We start from the raw sequence: 16,581 nt of genomic DNA, 5'->3' as shown, positions 1-16,581 counted from the left end.
GCACTATAAATCATAGTGTCAGCTGATCACTGTTAGCTCAACTTCTTCAACCAACCAATGCCTGAAGAGTGAACAATTGCCATGGTAACCGGGGACTGGTTCACTACAGAAATTACCATAAGAAACAGATACTGTGTAAACCCCTGGCTGGGGAAATATTTGGAGAGCTTTTCTTTAACCATGAGACACCTGATGTATTCATGCTGCTGTCGAAACCTGTTACAATGTTATCACGAAGCTGCTTCCATCATGATCCCTTCTTTCAAACAGCATGAAGATGAGGTTGAAATGAAAACCACTAGTACCTGACAAGAGATTCTTTATCATTCTCACCTGGACTTCTGTGTTATAGGATTCAATACAGTGCTGACTGCTCTCTGACACTGCAAAATGGAAAGTCATTGAAAGCCATGATAACTTGTTTTTGATTAAATCTTACTTTGTTATTCAGGATTAGAACTCTTGTCATGCACTATTTGCATACGTTATTGAAGCCTATTTAAGGTCTTGATTCTCAACATAACACTCCACTCTATTTATCAGAAAAGGCAGATGAGATACAAGTCTTAAAAATGAATTGGATTTATATTCCAGCCATATGAGACAGTGGCTGATGGGTTTGCCTTTTTTTAAAAAAATAAAACAGACCAAACTTCTAACAAATCAAAGGCATCACTGTTAGAAACTGCAAAGTCTGTAAGTGTATTTTCCATACGCTCCACAAGGACACCCACCTGTGGTTCAGTGTTCTTTGAATACCTTCCACTTTAGACCTAGAGGGCTGGACTTCCTCCTCTTTGTTCTCGACCATTTCACCTTAACAAGTGTCTCTTTTGACGAAGCGCCAATGTAAGTAGGATTTTCTTTCTAATAGATGAGATTATGCTATATTCAAAATTTGACATTAAGTTCATGAGTGAGCTTTGATCTAATTTGTTTGTTTGGCTACACATTATTTAAGGTATCTAAATGTGCATATATTTAACACAATTTGACAAATAGACTCACCATTAGTCTCTTTCTTTCTTTGGAATCATGATAATAATCATGACAAAAACATTTAGACATTTCTTTAAATAAATAAATTGATGGTACATGTTTCCTGGTGATTTAAAGCTAGTTGGAACTTTATATCCTTAAAAATCATTATTATCTTAACTCAAAGCACAGAGTGATGCAGCTGTCACATGTATTTAAGCCACTGGATAAAAAACTCTAGACATAAGTTTGTTACCAAATACTAATGCATCATCATTATTCATTTTATATCAGTTGTCACATCAGGGGGCCCTGGTTGCCAAGTTGTTTAAGGCCTAGTGCAAACACCAGCTGTAAACCAGAAACAGTTTGACAGGTCTGATGGAATGATACTCTCTGAACTGTGAGGCTGAAGGTGGTTCAGGGGACGGATACACAGACCGGTGCTGGTGTGTGACATGGCGAGGAATGGTGCAGGGCTGTTGGTGTGACACCAGACTGGGTTCTACAGTCTTCTGGTGCAGGTGTAAGGACAGGTCGGACGTGGTAAACTGGATTACTGGAGAACAGAATTAGCAAGAATTTAACAAGCAGAGTGTACAAAATAGGCTGCAGTCAAAATCTGGCAGATTCTATAAGGTTGGACAGGTCTAATACACTATGAGAGTTGATTAGTTGATGATCCACAAGTGAGAGACAGACAGACACAGGAGGGGGTGGGAAACCAACAAACACCAGGCAGGGAGAAGGCAAAAAGCCTCCATCATAACAGTTTGATTCTGGCCGGGAACATTTATGTCAACCTTTCTCTCTTGTTTCCCGTCATCTCTTCAGGGTCTACAGTCAATCCACCCCTCAAATAAAATCAATTATTGAAAACAAATATTTTAGAACTTGCAGGAATTTCACAGGCTGTCTGGAAAAAATACACCTGGCACATACAGTAAAGACTGTACTGTCCATCCACTCATGCATTTTATTATTGTTTGAACTAGTTTTAAGGTGTTAACCTGTTTGTAACTTGTGCTGACCTCTCATTTTGTGCAGTGATATTCGTTTTGTACACGAGGGGCAGCCAGTACGCCATCAGTGAAATTATATCAGTGAGGATCCCAGATGTCAACCTGACAGTCTATGTACCAAGGTTCAGTATGATTGATAATGATCTGACTTACACCACAAAAGAACAGGAAAATGTATCCAGTAGAGATTTAGCACCAGAAAATACCATTTGCTCTTTGCAGAAAACATCTGGCTGAGACAAGAAAAGGTCACTTGGAAAAGGCTAATTCTATACCTGAAAGGAGGACGTCTCATATTCAAAGATTGTACCATTAAGCAGACAAAACTGTGAGAAATGCCCTAAGCATGGAAAACAAAGCTGTTCAAAAGATTAATGATGACATGAGCTCAAGACTAAAATGGGGAAAAAAGCAGAGCACAGTAGAAAAGAGTATGTCAAAGGTTTCACAATACAGCAGAGAACAAAGAACAAACTCTTAGAATCCAGAACCGCAGAAACAATATGAAGGACAACAAGGCAACAAACAATTCGAGAGGTCTGCCAGGAGCCTCTAAACTTGTTGTCTAAACTTGCTCAGGTTCTCTTTCATAGCTACAATTAGACATTTGGATCTCTTGACAATCAAAATGGTTCACCTCCAGAGACTTCTTGTCATCCTACAGTAACTTGTACATCCATGTTGGAGGCAGCAGCAGCAAATCCAGCTCCTCTGTTGGTTCCATCAGAGTGGAACCAGACTTAAAGGAAGACTCGAGCAAAGAGTAGTTGCTGTTTTATATTCAAGAGCATTCTATACCTGCAGAAAAATTGGAATTTCTCTTTTTTATAGGGGATCCAATAAAAGCAAGCTAGCACTTGTCAGCCACCATAGAGTGCTGAAGTCGTGAGTCAGGTGCCTGGTAGCCTGGCTTCTGTTAGGTTCTGTAACTGAATGCAATCTCGCATTCCTTTCATTAAACACTATTTACCTTGTGAGCACAGGAAAAGCTACAGCTCCCATGAAAAACTACAATTGTGGCACATGATAACTTTTTTTTAAAGCTGTCTTCTGAATCAGATTCTCTGTCTGTCGACAAAGGCTCTGTTCTCAGGAAGCATTAGCGTTGTTACAAATGTTGATGGGATTTTGAACAAGGGTTTTAATACTCTATATTTTGGAATAGCACCACAAGCTCTCTGGAAATCTTCTTACTATGTTCTCTGTACTTTGCTGTTTACTTCCTCTGGAATTTTGTTGTCAGGGTTGTACATCATTTTATGTAATAAACTGTAACTGAAGAGGGGGCAAAGAAAGCTCTCAGAGCTAGTGAGACAGTCAGGGAGTCATTAGCCAACAGAACAATAAGTTCACACAGTTTTAAGATGTGTAGCTCTACCATTGACTCCTGTCTCAAACCTGTCTGCAAAGCAGCACTCATTTATTGAACAATTTATACTCCAACAGAGGTTAAATAAAAGTTGATGGTGTAACACAATAAGCTAAAAGCTTCCTCTATTTTGGACTCTCTGTTCTGTCAAAGTTCAGCTCTATTTTGTCAGCTTGCCATTGCTCAATGCATTGACTTTATTTGAACTCAGTGTGCGCATATATACTTTCCATTCATTCAGTTATGAATGGAGAAATGGAACAGCAAAATGTTGCTGTTTTTTTTAAATTCTGGATCCGAGCATTAAGGTGAAGCTGTTGGTTTACCCATAAATTATACTGTACATTCAACCAAATGCCAAAACACCTACCAAACATCTCATCACCTGACCAGTATAAAGAACTGGCGCAACCACCCAGAATTCCCCAGATCATTCAGTTTCTCATTGGTAAAAGACGGCGTGGCCTTTTGGTTTTTGATCAACCTTTTGATCTTTTTGGGATTACTTAGTTACCAACCATGAATTTGTCTTAGAACTTCTGCTTGGCATATCCGCAACGTCCAGCTTTGTCTCATCATGCTTTCCGTTTCATTGGAAATTTGCCACCAACAGCCGTGCACCTCCCCCAGCCGTGCACCTTGTCTTTCGAGATTCAGCCGCTCCACCATTCAGTTTAATGAACTGCTCAACTGATTCTGATCTTCTGGCTCACATTTGCATATTGGATCCACAACCATTCATTTAAACGTAGACGTAATTTTCTGTTGGGCTGCAAAAGAAACCAGAACACTTCCAGTGCCAAAACTTTGCCCATATCCAGTAGATTCTGCATTCATTCATCCATTCTGGGAGTACAGGCCGAAAACATTGCCGTGTCTAAGAATGTCTTAGGCTGTAACGGTATGGAGTCTGCTGTTTCAGGTACTGGTGAGACAATATGATATGGTTTGTAGCACCTGTTGCCTCCATCCACAGAGATATTAAGCATTATTACTTTTGGATGTGCTTTTACTTATAGAGGCTATGTGTCAAATAACAATGTGAAAAGGGGTCGCTTGTAGTGACGAGCCCCCGGAGGATTATCACCTCAGCTCCCTTCGACTATAAAGACCCAGGGTCAGGCCCGGAACACACCAGAGGGATTATCGGAACGCACTGAGGAAGTGGCTAGGGAGCCAGATTATGAGGCTACAAGCTATTTTGCTGTTACCACCATGATTTGAACCAGGATAAACTAGCAAAAACAGATAGATGGATGTTTAAGCTGAAATCACAAGAGGGATCATCAAATCTAACTGTGGCTCTGTCTTGTTTCCTGACTCAAAAATCTGTTTCTTTCATAAAAGAAGAAATCAATATTTGGGATCCTTTACTGTCTTCAGCTGTGCTTTCTCTCTAGTTTGGGTAGACGTAACATTTAGACAGCTTGTTTGACCTTTTGGATGCTTTTGGCTTTATTTGAATGATATCTGATTGAAATTTCTCTGCCGACTTTTGTTGCTGTGGTAACAAGAAACTGTACCACCTCCACATAGCCCACAATAACAGGTTTACATTCACGAAAACATTTTAGTTGTGACCTGACTATAACATCAACAAGGCTTCCAGCTTTGTAAGCCTAATTTGTATTTATTTTGTTTGTTTCTAATACATGGCTCCCACTGCTCCACTTATTAAAGGGGATTTAGATATTAAAAAAGAAATACTTTTATTAGAATAAGCGAGAAAGACAGATGAAAAGGAGTGCTTGTTGGACACAGCATGCACTCTATATAGTGCTAATTTGATTTTCAACCCTAAAACCCCTGACTGTTGTGCAAAAATACACTTGGTTGGTAATCCTGCTCTAGTAGCAAGTAGCATTTGTTAGACAGCTTTGATCTGATAGACCAATTAAATGTGTTTGGTATTCTTTACAGAAATATACAGTGCACAGTGCAGTAGGTCCCGCTATTACCTCATCGTTCATCCATCAACAAGTATGTCTTTGCGAGCAGCAAGAAGCAATCACTTCTTATTGGAATCGCACCTTGCGCTTTGTTGCTCTGGCAGTCTAATGAGCAGAAATGATCCAAATCATAAGGCGAGCAAGGTGGTCAATAAATTTTTAAACAAAAATTGGTGATGGATAACTTGTTCAGCCTATCAATAATTTATCGGCAGATGTATAATGAGGCTTCATTGCCCAGAATAATATTATATCACCACAAGGAGTTTCTGTGTGGGGGAGGGTGGATGGGTAACCGCATACCTGAGGGCTGAATTGTAGAGGCTCTCTGTATTACTCCAACAAGTGGCACACACATATCCACATATGCACACATGCTACAAGATGCACTTGAGTCACTTAAGTCTTTTCTCTGCCACAACTTTAAAATGCAAAAAGAAGCATGAGGACAGGAAGCAAGGCACCTGCAGGTTCTGCTTCCTTTATGTTTAATGCAGTTGCTGGAGATGTGATTGTAATTAGCCTCTTGACAAATCTGATTCTCAGGATTAAGAGAGTTTCAGAATTTGACTCTTAAAGGCACCAGATGGTATCAGACAATACTGATGCTGATGTCTTTTTGTCACTGTAATGCTTGGAAAGGTAAACTTGAGCTTATGCTAGTGATTTTTTTTTTATTGACAACATCTTGTTGCAGCCCTCTTCTTCTGGTTTTCTGACTGGACAATTATTGCCACATACTGCTTATCTTGTGCAACAATTCCTAATATTCACGTAACGGTAGTTTTCTTTTGACAAATAAGTTCCGACACATTACGATGGAAACACAGTTATAGTGACCCTAATGACTCGGACAACAGTTGTCTCAACAAGGACAACAAGAACCTCAGAGATGAGACATCTTCACAGGTCCTCTTCAAAGTCTAGTTGTCCCAGAATCAACTCTTCTCAAAGAAAGATGACTTAGATGACTGAGAACCTTCACAGAGCCTTTTATAGCTATAGACACTATGAGTCCGCCATGTCGAACCACCATGAATCACCATGCTCAGAATGGACAAACTAAACACTGGCTCTAGATGGGAACTTTCACATTTGTTTTGTGTCACTACGAGGGGGTTGCAATCAGCAACCACACTTCTAGATGCCACCAAATCCTACGCACTGGTCTGTTAATGGTTGCATCTAAAAGGGGAACAGGCTGATAAAACAGACCGCTTGAAGATGCTCAGCTTCTGTAACACTAGAGCCTGACTGTATCCAGCCGAGTATGTGAGGGGGTAAGACGCCGACTCCAGTGAAAACATTTAGCTTGTGGAAATGCAGCAGTTGTTATTTCCCTTATCTAATCCATCCATTATTCAAGTGTCACATTTAACAGGCCTATATATCTACAAGCTGACTGATGAGGCACCCTGATTTTTAACTCCTTTGACCGAGTCTGGCATCTCACACAAATCTTTCTACTTGCTCTGGACTGCTTTGCCCTCTGTAAAAACTTGCTTACTCCCTGAAGAAACATTTTCCCATCTAATAGAGGTAGGAAGAACAAATAGCTAGGTTGAACTAATTACTGTAGGAAACAGGCCAAAACATCTCGCTCTCTGTCGCTCCCTCTCTGTGTTCGGCACACTGATAAACTCCACACAAACACTCCTTCTTCGCCTTCGCTCTCCCTCTCTTTCTCCAGAGATCTGACCGCGGGGAGTGTTTCTATATGTCAGCTTTGCAAGATGGATGGTCGACATCTGCCACCAAGCCTCGCTGGACATATTACCTGAGACACCAAACAATAACCTCCACACACACACATACACACACACACACGGTGGGAAAAAAAACATCACAGCGAAGCAGAGCCGTGCCTGGCCTTAAACGGCCTGCCAAGACCTGACCTTCTAGTTACGACCATGATCACCCCCATGGGCACGGGTGGCATCTGGCTAGGTGATGTGCATATGTGTGTGTGTGTGTGCGCACCGTGTGTGTTCTGCTTCATGCATGCTCGTGTCGCTGCCTCCCTGCATGCCAGTGCTGGCTTGCCTGTTTGCATGTGTTTATCTGTGTCCCTTCTCCAGCTTGTGTATGTGTGTATCGTTGGCATGAAGAGCAATGCCGCAAGGAGCCTGGGCAGCATCAGAAGGGCCGGTGTTGCCCCCCGAGTTTGACCATCTGTGCGTTATTGGTTGTCATTAAGGTTTCTAATTTGGCGGTGTCTTGGGGATTAGCCAAACGAGGGCAGAAAATGTCATTACGCTGTTCCTCCTGCTGAGCTGCCGTGACCATATTTACATATTTATACACCTTAATTGTCTTTGCCTTGCTGCCGTGACATTGAGGCAGCCAGAGTTTAGTGTGAAGGGGGATAGTCGGGAGGGGGAGTGAGGACACAGTAGAAGACAGTGTTACACACAGTCAAATCAAATTTGGCTCCAAAGTGGATTTATATTAACAAACTCATCGCTGAGCAGGCTAGAGAAGATTAACAAAAGGCAAAAATATAAAACCGACGGATGCAACCAGCAGAAGAAGAAAAACAACATCTTTTCCCTAAATGCTCCACTGTGTATGTTCTGATGCCTGCACCACAAACATCACACTGACTAATTTGTTTTAAAATGAAATCAAACGCTATGATTTTGGTGCTGCAGTGTAACAGCTCTCTCTTTTGCGGAAAAACAAAACAAACAAAAAGCAAAAAGCAAAAAGGATAATTCAATATTTTATATGTTTTGACATATGTGGGGCTGCACTGGGAGTGATGCTACTGGTTTAACTGCTCCCAGTAGCTTTCCGTAGCATGTCTGTTGTCAGAGTCATGTTAAGAGAGACTTGACAGTGTGGAGCGGTGAACCAGCACTGAACCTGAGTCAAAAATGACGCAGAAATAATAAGAAAAGTGAAATAACTTCAATTTGTGTGCTGAGTAGCTCGTGTGTTTTCACCTATTTTTTAAATGATGAGTTGCTAAAATCTACCCAAAGAGACCGTTTTTGCCTTGAAATAATAAATACATTTTAAAAACACTGCAAAAATAGATATAGTTTTCTATGTGCCCTTCAGTGCAGCCCTCAGTGGAGGCTGCTGCTGGGGGTGGTGGTGGTGGTGGAGTAACGAGAGAAAATCAGGTGTGCCATCATGTTCTATTTCTGGTGTAATTAGAGAAGAAATGGCCTCTGTGCCTTTACAGAGCATTTCACTGTGGTAGAATCACACTTGTATTGTGTTGACAGTCAGAAAGGAGCCCAGAGAGGTAACAGCTAAAACGAGCCTTTACAATTTTAACACATTCAATGCTACACGCGGTGATTATACGCACAATCTACCTGTGTCATGACAGGGAAAGGATCTTTTCTCTCATTAACTATAGCTCTGTTCTGATTGTAAGTGATAACTGATACACAATGGAAATAGATTTAACTTGTATAGCTTGCCCGGAGCCAGTTTGTGCTGCTATTTCTGTGCTACTGCTGCCAGTATGCTTTACCCTCTCTCTGTCAGATTAGTGTGTGATGCAAGACCCTGTAGTCAACTCAAGCTAATCCGAATGAATGGAATACTAGCCTGTAGTCCCAATCAGAATTAATAAAATATTAGCCTGTAGACAGAACAACCAATCAGAGGAAATGTAGTGGAGGCATAAAGTCAGCTTCACCAATTAGAGGGAATTGAAAACTAGTTTGTAGTTCACTCACTAATGGTGAAAGAGTGCAGTGGAAGTGCTAGCATCTGTTTCATCTGTATCTATCATCTGTATCTATCTATCTATCTATCTATCTATCTATCTATCTATCTATCTATCTATCTATCTATCTATCTATCTATTCTATTCTATTCTTATAATTAACCAATGGATTGGCTCCTGTAAATCTGGTTAGGTTGAATCTGTTTAACATTTAATAATTAAAAACATAATAAATATGGGTTGTCGATTAGCTCAGTTGGTAGAGCATCCGCCCCACGAACGAAGGCTCAGCAGCGGCCCAGGATTCAAATCCCCCCAAAAAACAAAATAAATATGAACAACATTACAACCGAAACTGCAGCCTCTGTGGCTGTGAAGTTAAACCACTGCTCAGTGCCAACAACTGCACTTCTTCAAATGTCCACTTGAGGTTGGCTCAAGAATAAGTCTCCATAAGTCCCCATGTTAAAATGTCCAACTTCCCAGCAGAAATAAACATGTTTACAGCCTAGGGGTTGCAGGACTTCAGATTTTTTCAAGTCGACAATAATATGATGAAAGTCGAGTCGACGTCGACTAGTCGCTGGTGACATCATTGATATTTTTTTCAGTAATTAAAAAAATCACAGGAGGGAATGCTTTATAATAATCTGCATTGACTGCCAATGGACAGCTGTTACACAGAATTTCCGCAGAACAACAAGCATCAAGTATCAACAACAAGCAGCAACTCAGCTGTTAAATTTGATGTAACATACCTACACGTTATGTTCGGCTACATCTCCCATATAGGCGGAGTGGAAAACAAAATACTGTACTCTTAAAACAATTTGGGAGGAAAACAACACACAGACAAGAGCCTGCAAGCGTAGTCATCGTCACAGTCCTGCTCAGTCACAGTCTCTGTTTTTCGATCCTGGTTTGTGTGCAAGAAGACAAGCGCATCTACATGTGCTGTGTGAAGGCTCGCCTGCTGTAGCATGATGTTATTTCCAGCAAGTGAAAAAATCCTCTTGCTCTGTGAGCTTGTTGCTGGGACAGCCAGGTAACGTTTATAGTGTAGTAATATATATATATATATATATATTAGTGCTGTCAAAATGAACGCGTTAATTTTGTCGATTAATTTTAAAGAATTAACGCGTTAAAAAAATTAACGCGGTTTTGTTTACTTCCGGTGGCGGCCGCCATTTTGGATGTGGCAAAGTAGAGCTTTGTTTCCCAGATATATTAGTGTGTGTGTGTGTGAATGGGTGTATAAGAGGCATTAACTTAAAGCACTCACGGAGACTGCGCCCTGGGCGGTCGCCCACATTGCCCACAGCCAAAACCGGCCCTGCTTGTATTAGTTTACGGGCAAATCTGCCACATCCAATATGGCGGACACGGTAACGTATCGCAGCAACAGACCAAAAGTGGCCCGACGGCTCGTTGGACAAAAACAAGGCAATTTGCACAGTTTGCAAAGCCGAATTTAAATTCCACAGAAGTAACACGACTTTAACATATCACCTCAGAGCAAAACACCCTGCTGAAATTACCTCCACCTCGCCAGTCTACACTACAGGAGTGTGGCACTCATCAGTATATTTCCTCATTCCGGCTTTTTTCTGTTTGCACTGTGCATATGTGCACCTTAAGCCAATAAAATGAATGAATTTAAATATACTTTCTCTGTGTTTATTCTACATTAATTTGATCATTTTACATAAATAAATATTCATTATAAGCTTCAGTCTCAGAAAAATGCATTTAATTTATTGATACATTTATTGATAGATTAATCGCGATTAATTACAGAAATTTTTGCGATTAATTAGTTGTTTTTTTTAATTGATTGACAGCCCTAATATATATATATATATATTAGCCAGGGGCAGGTCTGCCAAGGTCACACTCTGAGCTTCATAATGGGTCTTCAGAAACGTGTCTGTGACGTTAGACACTAGTAAGTAAGAATAGAAAAAAGTCATGCTGGTGTTAAAGAGTCTGGCAGCTGTTGGAATGAAGGACCTGTGGTAGTGCCGATCCCTGGAATGTTCACTGGTGTGGTCTGAGGCGTCTTCCTCCAGAAGTGGATCACCATCTCCTTCGTTTAGCAGTTGTAGTTTTACTGCAGTATCATATATGTGTGTGTCCGTGTTTGTGTGTGTGTGTGTGTTCGTGTAGTTGTATGAAGGAATGCATGACTTGACATCATATTTTTTTCTTGAGTCTGAAAAAGCTGGAGGTGGATAGATTGAAATAATGCCAGGTTACATTAGGTGATTTGAGACATTTCACAATTATTCCTGATGGTTGATTGACAGCTAAAATGAATTGTTGACTTAAGTGAAAAACTACACTATATATATATACTATATCAAAGAAATCCAGCTCTGATGTGTTTATGATGGTACAGATCTTCCTGGGTAATGCCCAGAGCTTCCCCGCTGTTAACGCATGCTGTCAAACACACAATCAGCGCTCAAACTCAAGCTTTGCCTGTTGCCTTGAGCTCTTCATTTATTATGTACACAATGAGTGGGAACTTGAAACACTAATAGTTTTCATGAGCCATGCTGAAAAGACAAAGGGTTCACTCACTTTGACAGCCATCAGTGGAGCAATATCACAGTTTGTTTCAGTAAATAATATTAACAGTTCTGCAGAGAAATGATATGATTTTCTCATGACTGCAGCTATTTTTCTGCCAGAAAGTTTTCACAGTTGAGATGAAGTGAAATTACTGACCCGAGGATCGGACTGCAAATGTGACCTCACTGGTCTTTGCGATCAGAGCTCTCGGATTGATTTGAACAATCTGTGTTCATAGACTTTGTGCAAATTCAAGCAATGCTAATGTATTCATCTTTTGTGCATCACTTTGTTGGTACTTGTAATTTACGTATGTTTCTATAAGTTACTGTATGACTATCTAACCATTCTGTTTCGACAACACTTACCAATACTGACTTATCTAAATCCGCCAGTTCCTAATCTATGTGCTGGTAGGTGAGCACATTATACTATCAAAATCCAAGTCCATGATTTGTTATGAGCTAAAATGGTGAGATAGTAAATGGAGGTCAAATAAATAGTTCCAAAACACACATTTGTGGCTCCAAATGGTGTTGATTGATCAGGAGTACCCCTTTTCCAACAAGTTCTGATTCTTGAACCGGTTCCATTCAGGATTCATCAACTGTGAACAATAAATAATCTTATTATTAGAAATGAACCTGCCTCCTGTGTTACGTACTGTAATATTTCTGTGGTTGTAGTTGGTATATCTGCACTTTTACTTACTTAAATTACTAAAATGATGAATACATTATTAGAATAGCTGCAGATTGATTTTGTCAAATGACAAATCAATTAATTGACTCATCACTTCAACAGTATCCATCTGAAACAAATTATGTGCAAGTACTACATCTGGACTGGTGCCAAAAATATTCTTCCCCAGGCGGTTGCCAAACCATGAATCGCTACAAACTGCATACAGACCATGACTTCAGTCTCATAATTTAACAGTCCAAACAAGCATCGTGACCAAATTGACAATACTAAAATTAAAGACCAGAATAAGAAAAAAGAAGAAGAATAGAGAATAAGAAAAAAAAGAAAACTAATATGCCTATAGTCCTAGGGCACATATATCCATAGGACCTAGAACTAAACTTGTATTTCAACCAAGTGATAAATGGGCTATAGTCAGTTCCTGTAGTATAGTTCCAAGGATACTTTCCAGGTACAAGGCCTTTGGCGGCAAATGGCATTTGTAGGTATGACTGTCACTGATTGGTCAACATATGTGTTCACAGGATGAAATTGATGCTGTCTCTGGTCACAGCAAATTGTTCCATCTTCCACATAGTCATGATTCTGATCCAAACAAATAACTTAATGCCACCTCTATCATTGGTTTAATACATACAGGACAGCAATGCAAATGCAATGTCCTGACTTTAACTCTAACTTAAATCCTTAATAGAATTTGAACAGGTGAGTTTTACATAAATTCATCCTCAGTACAGTAGTCATGAATGGAGAAATCAGCTACAGAGACTAAAACATTTTCTTCAATCTTTTTTTTTTTTAACCAGGCTGTAAATATGTTTATTTCAGCTGTGAAGTTGGACATATGATTGAATATGGGGCCTTATCGAGGAAGTGCATTTTTGCCACAACTGTGCAGAATTCACTTCACAGCCAAGTAAATTGGTCACAGTTTAGTTCAGCTGAAACACTACTTGGTGATGTAATGTACCCTACTGTATGTAATGTGCAATATAAGCGCGTAACATAATGTCAGTTAAAAGGATGTAATCTCTGACTTTTGATTTCAATGCAACCTCCCCCACATGCAGACTTTCTCTGACTTCAATGGCACAAATGATATTGTCAAAACTAGGTTTGGATTGACTTCATTTCTTAACACCTACATATCTGCCAAAAAGTGTTCAGAGACATTCTCAGATTTTCCTGCTATCAAGTCGAAAAACGAACTGTGTATCCCACTTTGATCTGCATTTTAATGCATGCTTTGGCATTTGCCTGTGGTACAGGAAGGGCATCTGCCTTCATAAAAATGTGTGATAACAGCAGTCAGAGATCCCTGCATGTGCTTGCATCCCTGTATAAAGAAAAAGACAAGAACAGCTGTGGTTATTCTTAAACGTGCGACATAAAATGTTCCTGCTGTCCAGCATTTAACATCTCAGCACACTGCAGAAAAAAAGGCAAATCATTTAAAAAAGAGAGAGATCAAGCTGAGCTACTGAGTGGGTGTTGTACTTTCTAAGCCCCGAGACAAAAGAAATACATATCCTGTGGATTTCAGCGAGCTGCTGTCATCCTCTTGCTCCTCTCCCATCACAGTCTTGTGTTGTAGACGTCTCTCCACTGTAATCTCTCATTTGTTTTGAGAAGGAGGGGAGGAACGCAGCGATCCCACTCTGAATATCCTGATGAGGAGGCATAAAGAAGGACACTTGGCTTTCGCAGTGATACAAAATGTTTCACACTGACGATGCTGCCAATAAAATGCTGTTGAGATAAGGGCTTGGCTCTGCTGCATGTACATAAACCGAGGTGAGGGATGTACTTTAAATATAGATTTGAGTGTACAAACAGAATATTTTATGAAGTGATTCATCATCAATGCATCAGAAAAGAACAAAGCACATAAATAATAAGAAAGAACAAACATTTTTTTTGCAGAAATGTACTAAAGTTTCTGCACTTGTTTACATGCAGACAGGCAGGTTTTCTTTTGGAGCCCTGACTATTTTGACAGAAACAATTTTCTTTCATTTACATCACTGTCTCTCCTCATATGATCCCCTCCGAGCTTTAGACTCCTTCCAATACCTCGTCCTCGTCCTCATCCCTCTGAAGCTGCAAACCTTTGGTCGCATGCTGCAAGCGTCCATTTATTTATTGCGCTGCCAAACACTCCTCTGATGCCAGTCCATATATGACTAACTTCCCTTCTGCTGGTCCCATACTAGAGAAAAATGTCTTATACAGCTGAGTGAAAAGTTATGTGCTAAATAACAATGAGATGATTCACAAAGGGTAGCTGCCTTTGTTAGAAAAGGCAAATTTGGTCAACCAAATTCATTCTGTACGATGTAGATTTCAATAGCACCTCTTCTATTAGTACAACAATATATACTAACCAGTCAGTCAACAGCGAGTCAACCAATCAACAGGCATTTTCAGTAACTAATTATTTCCAGTTACAGTTTTTTTCTATTGCTCTTAAGTAAAATCTCACACTTACTGCAGATATTAAAGGTCCAGTGTTTACAGAGAATAATATTTATGATTATGTTTTCATTAGTGTGTGTATGACATTAGGAATTGTTATGTTAGGATAAGTCTTTTATATCTACAGGCTCCGCGGCTCCTCTTCCATGGAGTCCACCAACACCTCTAGAGGCCAGTAAATCCTACACACCACTCCTTTTTAATGGTTGCATGTCCAAGAGGAACAGAAGATGAGCTTCTTTAACAATTAAGCTCACTAGAGCCAGTGATACAGCTGTTTCCAGCTGAGTATGTGAGCCTTTTTATATCTACAGACGCTGTGGGTCCTCTACCATGAAGTCTGCCATTCTGGACCACTCAGTAGCCCAGAATGGACAAACTAAATACTAACTCTAGATAGGGACTTTTGCATTTTCACACATTCTGAGGCTCGTCCTTCTTCACATGACGCGTTTGTGTCCATACACAGTGGTTCAGTCCAAGCATCCTATAAGGAACTAGCAGCGGCTACACTGAGAGGTACGGGAGTGGTTGAATGCTACATGTGTAAACTTACTGTTTCCTGCTAAAGAGTTAACTTCAGTTCAATCAGAACAGCAGAATACTTCCTCATTTAAGAAGAGTGAAGAGATCTGAAGACTTCATTCTTCTGAGTTTGATGCGGCCCGTTGATCTGATTTGTTCAGGCTGTAGATAGTGATGGACAGATGGTTCATTCAATCACCTGCCAAATACTTTTTGAAAGTACCTGCCCTTTTCCAAAGAGTTCAGATGATCCCAGATGGTTAGCTTGTGGCTAATCAAGTATAAAACATCAGGAGGAAATAAATAAAGGCCTGCCTGCTGTAAATATTAATATGACTGCGCTCTGAATATAAATGATTTGAACACTTTTAGAAGTCAAGTAAACATCTTTTTTTTTTCATATATTGCATGGCAATGTGTAAGACGATGCCCTAGATGGAGACCCTCGAAACTTGATGACTGACTCGGAGCAGCATCAGTCGGATTCACGCTTTGATTTGAGGGAGCGTTGGAGATCTGTTGATGCGAGCCTTAAAATAGGTAGTTGCTGTGTGCCTGTGAAGACGTTCCCCAGGTGCCTTTCTAAATAAAATGCTGCCTAGCTCGCGGTGAGCATCTCACTCCTGTATGGCAGCGAGTGATGAATGCTTCATGTGGCTCCGAGTTAACCAAGTTCATATTGAAACACTCCCCGGAGCGTCGCCATCAATCAAAACCTCTCCCAGGAGCTGTCGAGCATGTTTTTTTCTTTTTGTCTGCCTTTCTACCGCTAAACGTGTGCGGTAGCACCACAACAGTCGCAATATCCGGCCCATCTCATTTGCTCCCATTACAGAAGCAGCTCAGGCTGTTACTTATTTCCCTACCGACGGCCGTGGGCAGTATATTCAACATGCACTCTGCTCTCCAGCCTCCCTTCAACCACTTACTTATTCATCACAGACTCACCGAGGAAGCTGCTTAGCTGACAGACACCAGATTTTTGTAAAGAGAAGGAGACAGACAGACAGACAGACAGACAGACAGACAGACAGAGAGGTAGAAGTGTGTGACTCCCGCTCAGTAATGGGGGACACTGTCAGGATGGATTCAGTTTTGCCGGGAGTCAAAGCAGCGGACAGATTTGGCTAAAGCACCGTGAGTGAATGAGAGGGTACGAAAAAAAAAAGAAGGGAGGGAAGCATTTTCACTTTCATTAGCCGGCCTGTCCCTTTGGGCTTAAACACATAGAGCTCAGTGCATGAACTGCCCCCCTCACACACACACACACACACACACACACACACACACACACAC

This window comes from Larimichthys crocea, chromosome X (genome assembly GCF_000972845.2).
Source record: "Larimichthys crocea isolate SSNF chromosome X, L_crocea_2.0, whole genome shotgun sequence".
Classification (NCBI taxonomy): domain Eukaryota; kingdom Metazoa; phylum Chordata; class Actinopteri; family Sciaenidae; genus Larimichthys; species Larimichthys crocea.
The sequence above is the reverse complement of the archived record's forward strand: the minus strand, read 5'-3'. Positions refer to the sequence as shown.